At 27.7% G+C, this 21,357-nt stretch overlaps 1 protein-coding gene across 1 annotated transcript in view; it reads left to right on the forward strand.

Moving 5' to 3' along the window:
- The first annotated feature begins 1,449 nt into the window (after positions 1-1,449).
- The window catches only part of LOC114128389 (uncharacterized), a 97,035-nt gene continuing 77,127 nt past the window's right edge, over positions 1,450-21,357 (forward strand). Inside the window, exon 1 of the mRNA XM_050208067.1 lies at positions 1,450-1,925. The gene's annotated coding sequence lies outside the window, so the exon portion shown is untranslated. The remainder of the gene's footprint in view (positions 1,926-21,357) is intronic.

The following is a 21,357-nucleotide window of genomic DNA, read 5'->3' on the forward strand; positions in this document are numbered from 1 at the left end:
CTAATAACAAAAATTATATCACATAAGTACCTACCTACTAAAAAATATTATTAAATTTGTTCATTATTGTTACATTTATCGCGTTTTTTGCATAGAGTAATAATATAATATCATATTTATTATTTTTTTTATTTTATTATCGCATTGATATTACAATTTTTTTAAAATACTTGATACCTAGTTGAAAGTCGCCGAGTTAGGCACCGCGATGAGTTTATCGCGATCACATCATTAACATTTTTTTTGACGGTGACCGATGACGTAATAACAGATTGTCTGAGCGTGGCGGTAAATCGAGTTTCTACTGTATAATACATCAGGATTCAGTCAAACAGCCAAACAATCGATCGCGGACGATTTCAAAGTCAATCATGTTAGAATTAATTTTTAGGGCGCCCTAAAATGTTTCTAAATAATTATAGTTATTCAACAATAAAAAAAATTGTCTATAAAAGTCGATTCTCATAGGTGAAGTATATTTTTAGTAAATCGTGACCAAAAAAAGTTTTGCCACCGCTGATATATATGTAGATACAATAGATACATAGGTATATTGTGTATATATATGTATATATATATATATAATATGATATTTACATTTATTAGTATAGGTAATATTAAGTATAGTATAATGTAATATTATAGGTATAATAACAAAACTATTAATCCTCGAGACATTATTATATTTTACTAGTATAATATAATATTAATCCTTAAAAGTAGTTAACTTTTATTATTTGGAAATTTCAAATAGGTATTACCTACTATAATCTTTCCGCCATTTGGGAACTAGCAAACAAAACTATTAAATTAAGAACAACCATCTCCTATTTTCGACTTTCCCATCTGCATTTATTCCACTACCAGTGAAATTTCTATAGTGCATTTTCCAGCTAGAATTAGTTAGAATCAGTCTGACTGCCAAACTGTAGGTCTTAGTAACAGTATTTTATTAAACTAACTTCTCGGGTAGAGTGTGTACCTATAACTCAATAACTCTATCCTCAATTTTTCACAAGTATAAATTTTTATATTATTTTAACAAACTTTTATTCTACCACTGCGTTTTACTCTATTCGCCTTCAACACACATTCCTCAGATCCATACATTCCAAACGTAAAACGACTCGGCGCTGCCACAGTAGTTTTTAAATATTCGTCGGCGCGTGACTTTAGGACAAGAGGTCACTACAGTAAGTTATAGTTGTGTTCTATTCGATATTATGTTTGATCCAGTTGTCGTTTTGACGTAATGACGTGTAACACGAAAAGATGGATCGGTTGTCGATAGTATCTACAGTAATAAGTCGTACATATTAAATAAACCATGATAAACCCAAACGACATTACTACCACGGCGAGGATAGAAGGAACACGATAGGTTAGGTAATTGTGACGGAAGCAACATTCCCGGGTCGTGTTATAAAATTATCATCAGCATTTATTTCAAATAATTATTTTGTCATGATAACCACTACAATACGAGTAGACGTACAGTAGTACAGTACTGCGTCCTTATAAAAATGTTCGCATTCTCGAATGTTTCACTTCACTTTTTCCCACCGTGAACGGCCTGAAACATGCTGGTAAAATCGTAATCGTGGCTGGAATGCGTCGTCATCACAATGTAAGACATTATGTGGCGTCGTGGCTAACTTCTGGTGGGAGTTTGTGCCCCGCGGCTCTATTGGCCGCCGCCCAAACAATGATGCTATGTGCTGACATACACTGTTTCTTTGTTCTCACGGTATAAACGTCTCGCTCTAATGTCACACTATTTCCAGTCATCGTTCATGAAATAATAATCATTTAAAATGATGTACTCGTATGCCAAGGAGACAACGGATGCAGTGTACCACACAGTGATTTCACATTACAAGTCGTGTGCTCTCAAGTCTACAACAAAATATCAAATATTAATCATGGTATGTTTATAGGTCATTATTATGTAGATCGGATAACTAATAATTTTTGTCATGCAATTTATGTAGGTATTGTTATGAACACCACCGCGTATGCCTGTGATGTTCTGTTATATTTTATATTGTGTCTCTGGTTGTATCCGAAGACGACAATTTGTCGAAACCGTTCTCTGTGTAGCAGGTGTTAATCAAATGTTGTTTAATAGTTATTATATAAAGAATACAAGTTTTTAGATTTAAATGAGAATATTTTTACTTTATTAGTTTTAAAATAATATAATTTATACTAAAAGCACACTACTTAACTCGAATGAGTCGGGTTCAAGACTGACTTGTCGACAAGACCAATACTAGAGAAGCAAAATATCTAAGATAAGATGCCTACATACAGGCATTATTATATTCTGTAAAACAAGCGTCTCTATAATGGTGGGCATATAACACCCCCCGGGTTAGACGAAAGATCATTATCTTACTTCTAAACAATTATTTTGGGTTATGATTTTCCTTTTCTTATTTTAAGTTCTACTTCATTTTATTCATTTTGTTCCGCCGAACTCTGTTGGTTTACATTGACATTTTTAATTTTCTTAAAATTAAATATTTTTCTTATTATGATAATTGACAGAATAATTATTAGTAAACAACATAGTATTATTAAACCAATAATATAATTTGTATAAATTGAAGATTGCTTATAATCTAAATTATCTTCTGGGATAGTGACTTCATTATCATCTCTATACTTTGAAAATACCACTTCTGGGGATACACATTTTTTTATTGTGTTAACATTATGTATATATTTAGTTAAGTTCATAGTTTGTATGAAATCTGATTTTAATTCTGAATAAATTGTTCTAAACAGAATCATGCAATAACCTCCTGAAATTGCGGAATATTGTTTGCTTAGTGATAATATTCCTGATCCAGTTAATACTTCTGTAATTGAATCTTTATTGAAACACGTTAAAACTAAATTTTGGTTTGTTACAGTGCAAATTTACGAATTTGATGACATAAGCTTATGAAAAATCCCATGTTTAAATGAAGTGTATTTTATTTTACGAAAATCTGCTAATTCTGTTATATCTGAATAAGAAATTAAATTTATTTCACATTTGTTTGATGTCACTACCCTTTTGGCTTAAAAATGTTTACAAATTTTTAATCGGTTTATATCATTATTATTATTATTATTTATTATTTATTATTTATTTATTTCAGCAAAATCACAAAAATTAAATTACAAAAATTAAATTAAATTACTACAGTAATAGTGATAAGAGCTGATACGTATACCAACTGAGCAAGCTCGTTTCTGGTATACGGAGTTCCTATACATAATACTTATATAATATTATAAAAATAAAGTGTCATGTGTCTTATACAATGTCTTATACAATTGAGAATGATGTATTTTACTACTCTAAATAACATTATCTTATAATTATATAACTAAACGATGCTAATAGATAATCATTTATATTTACACATAGATACTTTTTAATAATTGATTTTTACACACATTCTCATCTAGGTCATTTACTATTTTAGTAATTACATTTTTTATACGATTTTTGTTAATTATATTTTTTTCATTGGTTTTATTAGACTGATTTTCACATTCATACTTTATTAGACTCTTTACATCATTTCCTAAATTGTTGAATATAGTTTTGGCCATATAATCGGGAGCACTTTTTGTACTGGATAGTGATATATAAGGTAATTTTATGTTATTACCTGTTCTACTGTCTATTATATCTGTATTATTCAGTATTTGCATTTGAATTGCTTTTATAAGTATTTGTTTAATGTATAATTTATAGATTGATAGTATGTTAGTATTTTTAAAAATATCTATTGAAGGGTATGTCGGCGGTAACGAGTAGGCTACTTTTATAGTAATTTTCTGGGCAATATATACTGATTGTATGTCGGTTCTGCTGGCACCACCCCAGCATGTTATACCATATAATACGAGTGAATTACATAATGCCATATAAATTTGCCGTACAACTGATTCCTTAAGAAAGCGAATTTTATAAAATAGGGAAGTTAATCTCCGGATTTTATTTTTGATAAATTTTATATGCTCAGACCATTTCAGCTCTTGATCCATTATGACTCCTAAATATTTAAATTGTTGTACCATTTTAAGTGGTTTACAATTGCAGATTGTTTTATTTGCGGAACATTGATGTAATATGAAGTTCACTCCAACTGGAAGTTGTGATCGGTTTGTGACTATCGGCATGCATACTGATTTATTTACATTAAGTGATAATAAGTTTTTTTCCATCCAGTTATATACAAGCTCTAAGTCAATTTCGACAATTTCTTTTAATTTTGACCAATTTTCTTCGGTATTAACAAGAGCTATATCATCGGCAAACATGAATAGTTTACCTTTTAATAATGAAGCTGGAATAGAGTTGATATAGATTAAAAATAGTAAGGGACCTAATGACGTTCCTTGTGTTACTCCATAATCATGGACATAACAATAGTCACTATAATGCGATCCAATAGTGGTTAATTGCTGTCTATTACTCAGATAACTAGAAAACCAATTGAGTGTAATAGTATCGAATCCTAATTCATTTAACTTATGTAGTAATAATTTTCTACTAATTGAATCGAAAGCTTTTTCTAAGTCTAGAAACGAAATTAGTATTTTCTTTTTATTGTCTCTCTTGTTATGTAAAAAATTTGTTAAATCTATTAAAGCGTCCTCTGTTCCTAAGTTCCTTCTAAACCCATATTGTCCTTCAAATAATATTTTCTCACTTTCTAGGTATTCTAAGAGTTGGTTTTTTATTATTTTTTCGAGAATTTTGGCTATGATACCTACTAAGGAGATGGGCCTATAATTTAAAAAATCAGTTTTATCACCGTTTTTATATATTGGTACAATTTTAGCCATTTTCAATTCATCGGGTACTATACCGTTGACTATACTACAATTAATTATATGAACGATAGGTGGGATCACATTGTCTCCTATTTGTTTAATAAACAGAGCTGTATAACCATCCGGACCTGGTGCTGAATTGTTATTCAATTTATTTAGTATATTTATGACTTCATTACTACCGATGGTATTTATTTTAAATATATTTTTTTTATTTGATATATTATTAATTTTTGTTCCAAAATTAGACTGTATGTTATTTACACTATTGGAGAAATTTTTTTCTACTAATCTTTTACCAGTTGTTGCATAATATGAGTTAACTATATTTAAGTAGTCTTTTGGTGATGATGTTGGGTATTTATTTTCAATTATATCGTTAATTGGAAGCTTAGGCGAGATTTCTTTTCTAGATGTTAGTTCATTAATTACTTTCCAGATTTCTCTTCCATTACCTTTACATGTCTCTATTTTATTTATATAAAATTGTTCTTTTGCCTTCCGAATTAATATTGTTAGTTTATTTCTATATGCTCTATAGTAATTTAATAATTTAAGATTTGTTTTATCCCTCTTAGTTTTCATATTTAGTTTATCTCTATTTTTTATAGATATTACAAGCCCATTAGTTATCCATGGTTTTAGCTTACGATTTTTCGTACTCATATGATGCTTTGAGACTATACAGTTATTTATGGTATCTAAAATATGTCCATTAAAGTTGTTTAATGCTGCCGCGGGATTACTGGTTTCAAATAAACCAGTCCATTCGTTGATAGATAATAATTGAACTACTTTATTATAGTTTATATATGATGTAGTATTATTATTTCTACTATCTATATTATGTTTTATATTATTCGGCGATATTATCAAACTACTTATGATTGTGTAATGATCCGTTATACTGGTTTTAATTACAACAGTATTAAGATGAACATTTCTACTAAATAAGTGATCAATACAGGATTTGGTTTCATTTACCTCTCTAGTGTACGTACATATTTGAGAGATAAATCCATTTGAGGATAAAATATTTAAGTAATTTTCGGTGCTTAAGGACGTATTTAATTCTAATATGTCAATATTTATATCACCAATCCATATACAATTATTTTCTAAGACACCTGAGGTAAGTAAAGTATTCAGTTCAGATAGAAAAATGTTTATATTCGATTTTGGGGAACGGTATGTGGCTAGTATCGTAATTTGTTTATTATTTGCTTTTAGATTTATTTTTAAGCAACTGGCCTCAGAGAACAATGGTTGTTGTTCAACAGATATACTGCGAAGATTGTTATTTATATAGATAAGAACTCCATCATTTTGGTTAAAGTTATTTTTACTTTTAAAGTTCGAAAAACCAGTTATATCTTGTGGGACAAAACCCGTGCTGTTCCATGTTTCACTAAATATTATAATATCTAAGCTACTAATTGAGTCGTTTATCAGACACCAGACTTCATCTATATTATGATTATAAGACCTAATATTCATGTGCAAAAGATTAAGATGGTTATTCTTAATGCTTGTTATATACTCGTTCAAATCAGTGTTAACTATATTCATGTCATTGTTTATGATGTAAGGTTCTATAAAATCTGTATTTAATTCTATCATCTATAGATATTATGGTTTATATGGGAAATAAAAAGAGAAATCATTAGTCTATACCAATGTTTAAATATTAAGTTGTTAGTGTACGTAATTATGTCGATAACATGACCTAGATAAGAGTGTGCATTTATAATACTAGAGGAATAATGCAAAATCGTTGAAATTCGATGTTGTGTTTTAAATAAGAATTTATAGTTGGGAGATATATGAATCATCATATTTTGCCGGTTGCATATATACCGTATGTTTATGTTAAATAAAAATTTAAAGCTAAGTAAGTTAATAATATTGTATGATAATAATATAAGAAATAGTTTTATAATATAATTTATATACCCGTTAAAGAAAAAAAAATTAAACAACATCAAAAAAATTATAAAAAATGTAAATCATCATTATTTCTAACTTGTATTTTTTTGGCCAATTCGTCCTTTTTGCAAAATATTCTCCCATTTGAGGTCCAAGTGTATCTGTAGCCAAGTTCTTTTGCCTTTGTTCTGGTTTCCCAGAATAACTTCCTATTGTATGCCGTCAAGCTTTCATTGATAAAAATCCTCGAGCCGTTGTATTCAATTTTTCCACGTTTCTTTAAAAATTCATCACGTTTCCTTTTAGACGAAAATTCTGCTACTATCTGAGGCGTATCTGATTTTTGTCGTGAAGGTTTTCTGTATGCGTTTTCAATGTCAAAAAGATTAAGATCAATATCAATTTTGGAAGCTATATCATTAACTAGTGTTTCGACATTTTCATCATTTTCTTTTTTAACACCATTTATTTCAATAAAACAAGCTCTCTCGTTTTGTTCCAGAACATTAATTTTAAATTCCAAAGTTTGAATAATACTTTCTTTTTCTTTTAGTGTTTTTTCTAGCTCTAGAATTCTATTGCTAAGAGTTGTAAGTGTATTATTTGTAGTTATTTGGTTTTTTAACACATCGTCTAGTTTGCTGACGATTATATTAATGTCAGAATCAGTTGTTATCTTATTAATGTGTATACCTTGGGTTTGTGGAATCGGTTTGACTGGAGTGCCGTCATCTCTTTTTTGTTTCAGTTTTTTGGTACAGTCCTCGCAGTCAAAGGCAATGCCGTTAGATTTCATGTACTCAATGCTATCTGAATTCATGTTTGCGCATTTAATATGAAGTACGTTTTTACATGTCGAACATTGAGTACTGGACTCATTTCGCGAAACCGCAACCTTGCATTTCGGACACAATGTCATTATTAAGACTAATGAATATGACACTAAACACACACGACCGATTACGTCGGCTTATCGAATGGAACTGAACTAACATCGTTTTTGCTTAAGTTAATAAAATATTCCTGATCAATATTTATGGCTTCAAACTTAAACCTAGGTTGTATAAACATAAATCTATTATTTTATAAATAATTGTTTGGTAGAACATTATAAAGTTTATACATGTTACTCAATACTAAAGGAATCGTATTGATGAATACAATTAAATCATTACTTTTAACGATTGTAGTTTGCATTATTCTATATCAGGAGTCACCAACTAATTTCTATGGGGGTCCGTTTTGAAACTTACCAAACTTTACGCGGTCCAAACAGTTAGATAAAAACTATTTCGTAGATAAGGCCCGTTTCACATGGACGCGTATCATACGCGACGTATCGTACGTGCGCGTTTTAATTTACATTGGTCAAATTCATACGCGTCACTCCGACGACGGCGCGTTTCCCTCGCCGGTTTGGCGCGTATGAACTTAATCAATGTAAAATGAAAACGCGCTCGCGATCCGTAAAAATAGTGCTCGAGGTCTGTATCCGGACCGCGGTCCGCCAGTTGGTGACCCCTGTTCTATATAGTTCAGACATACCAGTTACATCTAAATTTACAGGAATTTTTAAGTCAGGTGTAAGATTTAATTTTATCAATTTAATTTCATCTAATAATTGATTTGATGATATTACTAAAGTGTGTAACTTCCCATACATCACCAAATATAAGATTTGAATAATTTTTCCTATTTCTAAAGCATATTGATTATATATTAATTTTAGATTTAAAATTTGATATTCCAATATAAATTGAGAAATTATAATTTCCTAAAGTATTAAACATATTATTACTTATTAGTCATTTAGTCTATTCTGATTTCTGAGAGATACATACCTACAAACTATTATTTGTCTTCTTTTTTCTATTGTATTGTAATATCTTGCTAGTTTTTAATTTAAAAATAATTAAAATATGCCTACCATAAAATTAAAGAATGTTCAAGTAGGTACCTACTTATATATATTTTTAAAATTTTTATTATTTGTTATTCGAGAAGATAATAAAATAGATCTTTTGAAAAATGTTTATTTTTTATTAATTTATAGTTCTTTATTTAAATATTTGTATTTTTGAAATTGTGCCTCAAGTATTACACATAGAATATACATAGGTTTGTCATTCGTCCCGGTTTTAATGGCATGTCCCAATGTCCCAGATACTGTATTTTATAATGAATAATAATTAATAATAAAACATTGAATAATATTGTACACGGTATCGTTGTATGATTATTATATTATGTTATTTAAATGACTTGGTCTCAAATCTAATTTTATCAACAAGGTTTCAGATTTATCTGTATCTTATCTTGTAGGATTGATTAATATATTTTTAAATAAAAAAGTGGATATACCTATTTCCATAAACATATAATTAGTAATTACCATTAAAAAAAATATTCAGTTATGAATGGTTTATGTTCTGGTTTCATGATTTAAAAATCTGGCCACCCTAAATATACCTATAACATATATTTTAATATTTTTTAATCTATTGTAACATATTTAATAGATTATCTTAATAAATTAATATATTAATTTTATTACAAAATAAATTTTAACAATCTGTGAATAAATTAGGATATTTAATTGTACCTATATTTCTTTAGTTATTTCATCTTTTAAAAGAGTGGAGTCTTCATTTACATATTTTCTATACAAAACAAAATTACTTAAATAAAAAAGATCATAGTAACTATAATATTTATTAGTATTTAATGAGTAAAATATATTTTAATTAGGTATACTTACATTACTAAATATTTGTAAGATTGTAATTAAGGCTTAAAATGTAAAAATATTTATCACTGTCTTTAAAAAACTTCATCAACTTCTTAAAATTCTAAAATAAATATAAATTATTGAAAACTATTAAAAATCAATCTCACATTATTCATTTTGTTAATAAAATTAAGAATTATTAAATAATATAATGATTTTCAAATAATTATTTTCCTGCAGCGTTGATGATACTGCAATACAATGTATCTTGATTTTGGCTATTGTTCAGGTAAAATTGAAAACCGATTTGTTCAAACACCAACCATGATTACCAACATATTTTAGTATTATTCAATACACATTTTATAATTATAGTAGGTATTTCACATCAAACAGTTGTTATAGCATTGATATTTAAGATATGTATTATTGCATTGTATTTTTTTACATGTGTTTTATTGATACAGCTTATTGGAATTTCAATATACACAGTACTTGATATTTTGTGAAAACCTTTTTATTTCAAATAATTATTAATTTTTTCTAAAAACATTATTTTAATTATTATTTTAAACTAAATAATACTTAACAGTCTCATCTTTTGTGAATACAATTAAAAAATACTTTAAATTATACATTGGTTTTCTTTTTCAGATTTAATAACTACTATTAATAATAAAATTAATATTAAAAAAAATGCTTCTTGTGTTATTAATTACAAATTGTGATTACAAATACACAAACAAAAGTTATACTTTGGTTTTCTTTCTTAGATGTTATTTAGTCTCATGTTTCAACCCATCATAAAAAGTATTTGTACTACATAGCAAATAATAGTTATAAACATAAAAGATCATTCTATTTTGAGAGTGTCAACAATAGTGAACTTGAGTACCTATAGTTTTGGATACTCAACATTCTGGTCACTCTGAACTTGTAAGTACTTTTTGTGAAATTTCCAAGTATTCATTATCAAATGAAAACTTGTAAAATATTTTTTCTGTAGTTGGACATTATTTCAGTGATCAAATTTAATATTTTCGACTTCTGGATCTTCTGAGGGATCTCCTTTAGAATTACCATGCCTAATAGATTTATATCTTTGTTGATATGATTTATAATTTAAAAAGTCATTATAATTTAGTTGAGTTGCTTGAATATGGTTTAGCTAGTGGTTTCCGTGATTCTATAGTCTACCTTATGAATTCTGATGGTAAATATACTTCTTTGTCTTTCAAATGTCTTTCTATTCTACTATGCACACTATCACATCCCATCTGTATGTAGCTTTTGACCAGATATTTTTATTCGATTTCGATTTGTGATTGAATTATGTAATAATGTATTAGACAATAGTACATTTCTGTTTTGATATCTGCAACAATTTTTTTGTTGCTGGAAGTACACAAATTAAAAATATGTTTTATAAGAATTGAGTAAAATATTAATGCTTCTGTTTCTCCGTTCTCTTCATGCTACCAGTAGTTCATAGATTTTCGATTAGCTAAATTGTGTAAAGTGAAATTATATATGTTAAGCTTCATATTATAGTACAATGTACTAGCCTTGAAAGTGGGACACAACTTAACAGCCATCATATAAATTTTATTGATACAATTCATTGATTTCATTAATTGATTTTAATGTTACAATTTCATTACTTTCTGCCATAGCTATATCTCAAGTTTTTTCTTTGTATGGTCTTTTTTTTATTTATGTGTTTGCCATATATGTTATTAGCTCACATGTTTGTAATGAAATGCATAAATCGCATTGATCATTTCTTGGCTTGAGTATTGAAAAGTTTTTTTTTTGTGTATCAAGAAAAGAAAGTGTTACTTAAAGGTTTCTGTATCAGATTTTTACAATAATTTACATACAATTCAAAAATTTGATTAACATATTTAAATGGTCTTTTCAGATATAATCAGTCAGTAGTCTTTGTTTTGCATATACCTACCCGATGATAGAAGTATAATGTATTTCGTGCGACATATGGACTGATAATAATAATAATATGATAACATAATAATTGATAACAAAGTAGTGGACTGTATAATACAATAAAAGTACAGGAAATTAGTAAATATGTCCAAACAGTCTTTTTGCAGTGATGTGATGGCATTTTAGGTAATTTTTCAAACTAAGTTGTTGTAGTCTGCGCAACGAAAACTGGCCGATGACCGGCACAACTTTAAGGAGGCAATTTCCAATCAGTTGTCATCATAGTTTTAAAACTTATATAATATATAAAAAAAATAATTGCTTATTGTGTAAACATCACAGCGGTGTAGTGTAGTTTGAGAATCTATGACCATCGTCAGGTATGTGGCGGGCGAGTAACAAAAACTATGATGGTGTAGTGAACTGGCAGTGACCCCAAGTGCGCTAGGTTCTGCACTTGTCACACTCTTATATATAAATATTCTCTGGAACGCTTGTTGGTCATACTTCAGTAGATGGAGGTCGGATAAATGAGTAGAACACAACAATTTAGTATAACGTATCGTTTATTATGTTAAAATATAATTGTACTTAATATTTAATACTATTAAATAAATTTGAGGACAGAGTATAAATGACTCTGCCCGAGAAATAGTTAATTTAAAACTGGGATCTAGACTTAGTATACAAGCGGCGATGTTAGGGCGCGGCCCAACGACTAAGCTAAGTCTGGTGATCTGGGATAATAGACTAATTCTAATCGTACAGCCTGTAGAGACCTGTATATATACTAAATCTCCGCTGGATGATTGCACGGTAAAGAATGGAAATGGATCAAGGAAGCCAAAATTATATTGGGATAGTAACTTGTCAAAATTGTGATTTACTGTTGTACTATTACTTTGCACGGATAATTGGTTTACTATTAACTTCGTAGAATTGTAAACTGGTTCACCTATTCCATATTTCTACATGCATAAATAACAAGCCAATATTAATTATTGTACTACGTGTTTAACTATCATAAATAGTAAAACGATTATGCGCTAGTAAAGTGACTATGTCGGTTTACTACAATGGTAATTAAAATTATAATTCTGTTTTAATTTCTAAAATTTTAGTATGCATCATTTTCTATCACCAATTAGCCGATATTATGTTATTGGTTTTTTTTTTAAATATCACATGATCTTGTTTTTTAACTAGATATGACCTTTAGAACAAAGTTTACCTAGTCTTATCTATACTTACGACTTTTTTTTTTGAAAATATGTATAATAATTTATGATAATAATATTTTATAATACCTCAGAACTTTTCCTATTTCCTACAATGTATTAAATATTAATATTGATTGCAGGGACAGATTGATGGAGGCTATATCAGCCCCCCTCCTAAGACGTATCACCCACAATATTACCACTGTATACTACCATTGATTATAATTAAAGATACTGTATTAACACTATACCTATTTTATAATCAATATACAATAATATCATTCAGTTTGTTTCTACTAGTTGAAGTGTAGCAACAGCACTGGTTTACTACAGTGTAAACTCAATGGTTCTGGTATATCTGAAAATACTGTGTTGTGGGTTGTATAATAAGTCACTTTCCCATTTTTTTTCCTAGATCTGAAGTTCATTTTTGTCCATGGTCTCGTTGTTGTGTGCTTCGAAAATTGTAGTTTTTTTAGGTGCAATTATGTGATAATTCTTTATACCTAAGTTTCATCTCTATCCTATTGATTATTATTATATCCCTTATTATTAACATTCTAATTGTTTTTAATATCAACTACCTTTTACCATTTATATATGTATTTTAAACGTTTTAAATTTATTCATTCAAAGTATTTTTATTATACCATATTTCTTTGTAATTTGTGCTTGTCTTTAATTTTCTAATAACACCTCGTATATTAACTAGACATTGGGTCCATATCATCACTTCTGTATGGGGATCATGTGCTTGTATAATTGTGTATTAATTTTTAATGATAAATCATGGGTTTCTGTGAGATTGAATGTCTTAATTCTTTTCTGGAATTTGCCTAAGTGGTTGGTAGATCTTGTTTCATTAAAATGTATTTGAGTATAAGTAAAGATTGTCATAGTTAAGATTGTGTACATAACCTACTTAATGTTATATTGTTAAATGTTCAATTTAAGAGTTGTAATTATGTTATAAATATTGTTAAAGTTATCACCAAATTAAATCCAATATTAAATAAATTTATCTTACTAGCTAAAATATTATAGATTAAAACAATGGTTAAATAAAGTGATAACAAATTAAATAAGTTGAGATGCTTTATAAAAAAACGTATATCATCTATACTTATATTTGTGTCTTTTTGGCCAATATACATAAGCTTCCCATTTTTATCCTTAAAAATATGAATAATAGATTCCACCGTTTTCTTGAATTTTTATCATCAAATTTAATTAGTTTAACAAGTTACTTGCGAAAATGAATAGGTCACCCTTTAGCTTCTTTATTTTCAATCCTTCGAGACTATTTGAAATATCCCTAGAAATTAGAACTAAATTGGTCCAATCAGTGTTTGTGAATTCAAAATAAGTAGATGAAAAAGTTAATGGTTGTTGGTCTAAAATAAAATAAATAGTGTTAATATAATGAGGATTACAAGGTTGGTGGTCAAATAATGAAATAAATAATAACAATGTAACAGATAAAATTATTTTTTATACTGTTTTGAGATAACTCATAGGTTTTTCTTAGATATGTCACTCCTTGAGAAATATTAGTTACTATACATGGTAAAACGCTCATAGATTTAGGCGTAATCTAAATATGGTTAAATGGTTTGTATTTTTCATTAATGAAATACAATATAAGGAGTATGGAAAAAGTAATATTTGTATAAATATGTCAAGATAGAAATTCCATTATTCGCAAGTTTGAAAGATTTTTTTTCAAATTTTTAATTTTAAACAATTTATTTTTTATTTACAAAAAATTATGTACCCATTCCTTCACAATAATATATTCAAATGTGTATTGCATTATACTTAGTGGCTCACATTTTGGTGACATATTGTATAATAATAAGGTTTATGGTTGAAAAAAATTTAAGTCCAGAAATATTTCTAACTGTTATTAACTCATAAAATTATTCTGTTTTTTTTAATGATTCACCCAGTTAATAATTTTAATTGTATATGTTTTTATCTTATGATTATCAAGTGTTTTTTTTATATTAAATTTCTATTTTTATATTCTTTATGTATGTAATGTATGATACATTTTTAAAGGCAACGGATTTTAAATTAACAACTTTATAAATTACTTATATCAACTTCAGATTTAAATTTTAATTGCTAATATTTCTATGTATGTATGTAATATGTATATACTTCTTACAGTTTATTCATTGATAGGTGGTTTTAACCAACAATTAATTATTTAGATGTTTTATTCATTTAATATTTCAATAGCTAAAACGAAAGTATTTGTCATTGAGTATGTTTAATGTATTGTATAACTAATTACAACCACATAATATATGTGTGTTGTCGAACTGTTGGTGGTTGACAAACCTAAAGTTCTTGAAAATAATTAAACTGAATATGTATGAGCCCCTGGCACGGTATAGCTACCTGTAAGCTCTTAAACATAGCAATGTGATTTAAAAACTGAAAAGTATTATTATGAATGCGACTTATGAGCACATAAAAAGTATCCGTTATGTTAATAATTAATAAGAACGCTATTTGAAATTATGAAAAAAAACATCTCTCTCAATTTTAACCTATATATGTATATATAAATATTATATTTTCTGTTGTATTATTATTGAATTATAATATTTTATAAGCAATGAATAACTGGTAGATAATATATATAAATATTATTTCATATTAATGAAATTTAATACAACCATTTATTATTATTCAGATGAATGGTTGTTCTGAAGTCTTGATTATATGTGTTGTAAAGAAGTTGAATCCTTTATAAATTAATAATAAAATATTGTTTTTCCTTTAAAAGTTTTATCATACTTATTTTGTTTTGATGATTTATTACATAACAATTTAAACATATTTCATATAGAGTAATTTATTAGACTAAAAAAAAAATCAATGACTTTATTTACATAAATATATTTCAATATTAACGTTTTATATTTTTATATTTCTTTTGAAAAAATATAAATTTTCAGTTAACAATATACCAAAAGATATATTAATACCATGCATTTTTGAATAATGATGTATTTTTAAAAAATAATTATGCGATGATAGTCGCTTCATGTATTTAACAAGAAAATATTTCTGGACGAAAATGTATAATACCTAGTTATAGTATCTAAAACTACTAGAAATTTAGTGTTCTTTCGTTCCTTATTTAATATTCTTTCTAATTGATATTTTATGTATTCAATTTATGGATGAATTATAGTTATCAGATCTTCCAAAATGTATAAGATTGTCTGTAAGCCTCATTTTAAAATGCAATAAATCCATTTGCATATTTATCTTTTCAATACTCAACAATTTATGATCTTGTTAATACTCCAACCACGAATTACAGAACACCATGTCAATAGAATGAAAACCCATAAGCAATGTTCATTTTTTTGATTTTAATAAAATTATGTAATAGCCTATTAATTAATCAATCTTATTAACACCACGGCTGCATCCGAATTGGTTCCCGACATTTCACGAAACACACATCCGAATTGGTTCCCGATATTTTAGGTAGACAAGAAACTTTTTTTTTTCATCAACAAAATTGCTTTTTTGATTTTTTAATTTTCAAATAGAAATTTTTTAATTTTTTAATTTTGCTTTAATATGAACTTATATACTACCTACCTATTATACGATACGCGTACACCATAAACTAAGATAATATTATCTTAGTTCATGGCGTACATATAGGCAGATAGTTAGATGGGCAGCTATATAGGTTTATAGTGATACCGTTGTAGTGATCTCTCACTATCGTTTATAAATGAGTGCTTGACATCTGCAGTTGGATCAGGTTTGTCGAAAAAAGGATTAGGGTTTTTAAAAGTGAGACAAAGACACAATGTTAATAGAAGTGTTAATTAAAGCTAAAGTTAAAACTTATTATAAAAAAAAAAAATTATATAAATTTGAGGACAGCACGTTAAGTAGCTGCCCGAGAAAAAGAGTTATTCTAAAATTTGGACATAGACTAGTGCTACGGTAGATGTAAAACTAATTCTTATTCTAAGACGGACATAGACCCGTATTTATATGATTCTCTGTACCCCCTGGTTGTACATGATAGAGACTAGGAGATGGACAAAAAGGTGCGTCAGTGAATGTTGTTATTGTAGCTGCAAAAAATGGTTTTGCGCCCAAAAGTTAATTAACCCTGGACCGGACTTTTTGTTGTGCTATCACCCCAAGGCGTGCGCATCTGTGATTTATGCGTACGGCTTGCTTGTCAAATCGAAAGGTTGTTTGTATCGAAAGGTTGTTTCCCATACGCCTTAATTCTTGGAAATCGTCAGCGAAATTAATTACGTATGACTAAGAGTTTGGTAATAAAGTATTTACATGCGAAGGCCATGTAAATTAATTAAAATAGAGAAAATAGTGAGACGACTCCGTCGTGTGTCGCATAAGCTTTACAGGTTTCGTTTAAGTATAATAAACCTACTCCCTCTGTAAAATGATTTGTACTTCTCTTGTCCTGGTCGCATGTAATGAATATGGTTTCTCCTGGTGTAGCATAGATCCATTCGTTTTTTAATTTTAATTTGTGGAAAAGATTTGTTCACAATTGTACTTGCATGATTTCGCAACTGTCTGGAACTTCCTTTGGTTCTTGTAGTAAAAGTACCTCGCATATAGGACGTCCGTTTCTAGGATGTAAAGGGTAAATTTCAGGACATATAAAAAAATTGCCGGCATGTTTACATAGACTTTGATTGATTTCATTATAGGCTGAATACATTTTTTTGGATTTACTTACAGCTAAATACTTATAACTAGATTTTATATAAACACAATTATTATTATTACAATCTGGCATAGGTATAAGCTGAAAAAGTCTCAATTCATATTGATATACCAAAGGTATTTTTTGGATAAAAACAATTTTTTCATTCGAATGATATATTGTTATGTCTGAGAGGGTTATCATTTCTTGTACATTATTTTCATTTAAATTTATAGGTAGGTCTGTACCATTTGGCATCCCTACCTTGATAATTAGAAGTTGTTTCAGTAACTCCCGAGGTGTTAATAAGTTAGGGCGTATTAATCCTACCTTAGCTGCTTGTATGACGTCGAATAATATATTGGTCTCGGTTATATATAAAATTAATTTGAATAAAATGATATGCTAAAAAGCTTCTCATATTAGCTTCAGACGTCATATTTCGCAATTCTTCCAAGTCTTTGGCGACATCAATTAATACCTCTGGTCCCTTATCCCTATCGAGTTTAACAACTTTAAATTGCTTTTCTAAAATATTCACTTCCGTACTATTATTATCGGTTAATTTGTTAACATCAGTATTGGTTCTTTGAATACAGAATCGATCGCACAACCCAAATAGAATTTGAGCTGATTTCGCTATCACATTATATGGGATCCCCCTTTTTGAAATTCGAGAATGACCTATAGATTCAAAAATTACTCTTTTCTTTTCCTCTGCTGAAATATTAGCAATTTTAGCACATTTATAATGTGCTATAGTCCAGTAATCTAAGGCCGTATTCTCTACAGGCGTCTTGACCGTTAATGAGTCTTCATCCTTTTTTATATTTAAGGTGTTCTCTGCATCGGTCGGTATAGTTGGATCTGTTATCAAATCCAATATTTTATCAGTATAACAGATAGAGGTGCTCTATAAAATAATAATTAAATTATATTTTTATTTTTTCATAATATGTCATAAATTTATATAACTAACCTTTTTCGTCTTTTTTGATACCGGCTTCACGCCTAACCTTTTCGCTGAACCTTTTTTGTGATGATGTTGTTGCAATATTATCCTATAATTAAAATAGACGATAAGCTGAAGTCGGTTTACAAAATCAATTTTTCATAAAATGTTTAATGATTTTTTTTAAAAAATGTCTTTTGATTAAACCAATTACATCTATTGTAATAAAAAAAAAAATGTTTTTTACTTACTTCGGTTCGACTCCTCGTCATTGCTTCTAAAAGAGTAGCAGGACATTTTTTATTTAAAAAAATTAAATTCATTTTATTATAAAGTTTAGATTGTAAAATCTGTTGAAGTACCTATACTGAATATGCTGTATCGACGAGTCTCTTATATATGTAATCACTTCTACTCCTTCTCCTCTTAAGTCTAAAATAATCAGTTCAGTTAAAACACTAACTAGAATAAAATTTGAATAAAATAGAACGTCTAATTATTTTAAAATTTGAAAGGTTTTGTAAAATTTGAGCAGGGTACGTCCTCTCATAATCGAAAAAATAGAAAGTAATTAATTTCTGCATTACAAGTGCGATTTGTATCTGTTACGATGTAATCTTATTTATTTAAACATGGAATTTGTTTTACTTATACATTTATTTATAATTAAAGCATGATTGATTTTATATGTTTTATAAATAATTACTAAACGAAAATTTACTTATTTTGATAAACATAGTTTTTACTTATACATACATTTAATAATAATTATAATTTTAATAAGGTGAACAATGTTACAAATTATAATTTTAGTAGGTACACGATGGTACAGATTAGATAATGCCCCTTTTTAAAATTTTATTTGGTGTGAATTATAAACTTGAAAAGTGGTACAAATTATTAAAATTAATTTTTAGATGTGGTGTAAATGACATTTAGTTTTTACCTTACCTTTTTTGTATTTAAAAAAATAAACGAATAAATATTTACCTATAAATTTCAGATTTTTTTTTGGAAAAATGGAATCTCCTCAAATCATATATATTCAATCTTTGATAGAGGAATTATAATTGAAAGGTTAAGAAAACGATGAATGTGGTACCTAATCGAGAAGAAGAAAGAAAAAAAAATAGATATAAGAGTTTTAAGTAAAAAGAATCATGGTTTATATAAACAAAAAATAATAAACCTAGTGGAGATAGACAAGTTGAGAAATGAAAAAAGAAACATTTTAGACGATTATAATTTTTCTAATTATATTGATCTACAATGTAATAGACGTTTACGTAATCGTTTCTTAATTTTGAATAATTAACTAGAAGATTTAATAAATAATAACTGCTAAATTTTATTATAAAGTTAATAAAAATTAAAGTTACAATTTGTTACAATAAAACAAGTGTATAAGAATTTGAGGACAGCACGTTAAGTAGCTGCCCGAGAAAAAGTTAATCTAAAATTTAGACATAGACTAGCTCTATGTAGATGTGAAACTAATTCTAAAAACTAAGACGGACAGAGACCCGTATTTATATGGTTCTCTGTACCCCCAGGTTGTACATGATAGAGACTAGGAGATGGACAAAAAGGTGTGTTATGGAATGTTGTCATTGTAGCTACAAAAAGTGGCTTTGTGCCCAAAACACTTAACCCTGGATCGGACTTGTTGTTGTGCTTTATACCAAGGCGTGCGCATCTATGATTTATGTGCATGGCTTGTTTGTTATGTATACTATATGTGAAATATAGTTAAAAAATAATTTGTAATCTATATAATTTTCACAGTTATTAATTATGAAAGTTTTAAAACATTTTCTAAATCTCTCTATTTCAATAAGTCCACTTCCAATCGTGGTCATACACTGCTGTAATCGCTATGCAGATGATAAGCTAACGTCTGTTTTCGAAATCTAACATGTTCATACAAATTATAATATTTATTAACAAGTAATATTTCATTTCTCAAATTTACTACATTTTCTTTTAAGATTTTTACTTTTTTTATATCTTGTAAAAGTGTTTTAGCTAAGTATTTTTCATATCTTAACATTTTTATATTTCTTTTTATTAAAACTATGGTTTTTCTTTGTTCTCGTTTACTTAGTATTTCCATCTCATCATTATCATCGACTTCTTTATTCAATCGATGAATTTCACTTTAGATATGGTTAAGTAAATCCATTTTCTATAAAAAACCATTTTTTGTGTTTTGGAAAAGCTATTGTGAACAAACTAATACTTCTATACAGGTAGGTGTATAAAAAAGAAAAATGAAAAATAGATTAAAGAAATAATAATAATTATACTAGCTTTAATTATTAGGTTAATAAATATTTTAAAATTTGAATGAAAAAATTAGATTTATTTAAACAATTTAGCAGTTATTATTTATTAAATCTTCTAGTTAATTATTCAAAATTGAGAAACGATTACGTAAACGTCTATTACATTGCAGATCAATATAATTAGAAAAATTATAATAGTCTAAAATGTTTCTTTTTCATTTCTTAACCTGTCTATGTCAACTAGGTTTATTATTTTTTGTTTATATAAACTATGAATCTTTTTATTTAAAACTCTTATATCTATTTTTTTTCTTTCTTCTTCTCGATTAGATACCACATTCGTCGTTTCTAAACCTTTCAATTCTAATTCCTCTATCAAAGATTGAATGTATATGATTTGAGGAGATTCCTTGATTGTGTAAATTTATATGGAAAGTTGATGTTAACCGATGCTACCTTTCAAATGTTTTCGAAAGGGTTCAAAAGGTTCAAAATTTTTTGGTTTCGTGATTTGTTAGAACGCGTATCATATTTGGTTAGTATAGAATATTTAAAACAGTATTTATCTTTATTTTTAAACGTTTATAATAGCCTTTTTTTTATTCGTATAAAATTAGGTAAATCTAAATATGTACTTACTTTTAATGGATTTACTAATTAATTCTCAACTGTAGCACATCTATTAAAACAAGTGTCCATCCTGAACCTTTAGTAATAAATTCAGATTCTTCAGCTAA

This window comes from Aphis gossypii, chromosome X (genome assembly GCF_020184175.1).
Source record: "Aphis gossypii isolate Hap1 chromosome X, ASM2018417v2, whole genome shotgun sequence".
Taxonomy (NCBI): Eukaryota; Metazoa; Arthropoda; class Insecta; order Hemiptera; family Aphididae; genus Aphis; species Aphis gossypii.